This window comes from Palaemon carinicauda, chromosome 1 (assembly GCF_036898095.1).
Source record: "Palaemon carinicauda isolate YSFRI2023 chromosome 1, ASM3689809v2, whole genome shotgun sequence".
NCBI classification, from domain to species: Eukaryota; Metazoa; Arthropoda; class Malacostraca; order Decapoda; family Palaemonidae; genus Palaemon; species Palaemon carinicauda.
Window position 1 is genome coordinate 305063662 of NC_090725.1, and position 2500 is coordinate 305066161.

Consider the following 2500-nt stretch of genomic DNA (forward strand, 5'->3'; position numbering starts at 1 on the left):
TGAATTTTGAATTTGATTTTATACTAAATAAATTTAGCTTATTAGATATGAGGCAATTGAATGAAATGTCTACGTCACCTTTCGTTAAAAAAAATTAGAGTTCTTTGCTCAAGGGGCTAACCACTGCAATGTAATATTTCAGTGGCTACTTTCCACTTGGCAAGGATAGAATAGACTCTGTAGCTATGGTAATCAGTTCTTTTAGGAGAGGGACACTCCAAAATCAAACCATTGTTCTCTAGTTTTGAGTAGTGTCATAGCCTCTGTACCCTGAGTTCTCTTGATTGAGGGTTCCTTTCCGAACTGAGTTGTTTTCCTTATTGGAGCCCTTGGTCCTAGAGCATCCTGCTTTCTCCAACTAGGGGTGTAGCTTACCTAATAATAATAATAATAATAATAATAATAATAATAATAATAATAATAATAATAATAATAATAATAATAATAATAATAATAATAATAATAATAATAATAATAATAATAATAATGTTTGGAAGATATCACCCGTTGTTATATTGATCATATCAATCCCATGTGCCTGTCTCATTGCTATGATCTTATCTATTCAGTTTCACTATTTAAAGGTTAGATACTTGAATAGTAAAATATCAATATTGATTACAATTTAACAAGAAAACATCATTGCGTACCCAAATAGGAAAAGACAATGTCCACTGCCATTAACTCCATTTCCCCAATTCGCCCTTTCAGTGGAACTATTCACGTGGATTAGAATGCTGGGTAACCAGTTAAAGGCCACCAATTTCTATTTTACGATTGCATATCAATATTGATTACAATGTAATTAGTAAGCATCCTTGCTCACCCAAATAACAAAAGACAAAGTTCACTGCCATTAACTGCATTTCCCCAATTCGCCCTTTCTGTGGAACTATTCACATAAATTAGAATGCTGGGTAACCAGTTAAAGGCCATCAACTTCCATTTTACAATTGTGCTTTCGAGGGCCAATTTGAACACCACTTAAGAACGCGTGAAGGATTCGCCTCGCCTTGAACCGTCCGACATAGAGTGGCAGAAACGTCGAAACCAGTAAAGAATCAATTAAGAGGCTCACTTGAGCCATTGCAATTCTTTTCTTCACTTTGACTTTTCGCCCCTGCCAAGTACCACCTCGTTGAAGTTGCGAGGATTTGCCGGCAATTACCCCAGAGGAGAAGTCATTGGGGTCACTCTGTAATTACTTCTCGTTAGTAAGTGCTTCTGTGCATGGACGCGTAATGCAGTTCGCCAGTGTTCTTTTTTTCTCTATTTCCGACCTTCGGGAAATGGAATGCTTAGGGGCGTTTTGTGGTAGGGTTGTTTGGTTGTTCTCTTGTTTCTGCACTTAGGCTCACGTAAAGTAGTATATATCCTCTACTTTCAATGAATTAGGTATGAAATAAAAGGAAGATTGAAGTGTTATTAGTGAAGTAATTTCAATTACACATATCTATCCTCTACTTTCAATGAATTAGGTAGGAAGTCAAAGGAAGATTGAAGTGTTATTAGTGAAGTAATTTCAATTACACATTTCTATCCTCTACAATCAATGAATTAGGTATGAAGTCAAAGGAAGATTGAAGTGTTATTAGTGAAGTAATTTCAATTTCACATAGCTATCCTCTACTTTCAATGAATTAGGTATGAAGTCAAAGGAAGATTGAAGTGTTATTAGTGAAGTAATTTCAATTACACGTTTCTGTCTTCTACTTTCAATGAATTAGATATGAAGTCAAAGGAAGATTGAAGTGTTATTAGTGAAGTAATTTCAATTGCACTAAGGCTTAGATAACGTGGTTTCTATCCTTTACTTTCAATGAATTAGATATAAAGTAAAAGGAAGATTGAAGTGTTATTAGTAAAGTAGTTATTTCAATTGCACTTAGGCTTAGATAATATGGTTTATTTCCTTTACGTTCAGTGAGTTAGGTATGAATAAAAGGAAGATTGAAGAGTTATTAGTAAAGTAGTGTTATTTCAATTACACTTAAGCTTAGATGATGTAGTTTATATCTTCTAAGTTCTTTAAATTAGGTATGAAGTAAAAGGAAGATTGAAGACTTATTAGTAAAGTAGAGTTATTTCAATTACACTTAGGCTTAGATGATGTAGTTTATATCTTCTAAGTTCATTAAATTAGGTATGAAGTAAAAAGAAGATTGAAGTGTTATTAGAAAATTAGTGTTATTTCAATTGCACTCAGGCTTAGATATTGTAGTTTATATCCTTTACGTTTATTGATTTGATTGATTGATTTTGAGTTATCTGGCATTGTGACATCGAAGGTCATTGACGCCGACTATGTCAATTCAATTAGGTATGAAAAAAACGTTTAAGGTGTTATTGCAAAAGTAATGTTTCAATCATTACCGAATACTTGTATAGTGATACAGAATACTGAATTTTAATTATTATTATTATTATAATTATTATTATTATTATTATTATTATTATTTTATTATTATTATTATTACTAGTGTACGCGACACGTCAAAAA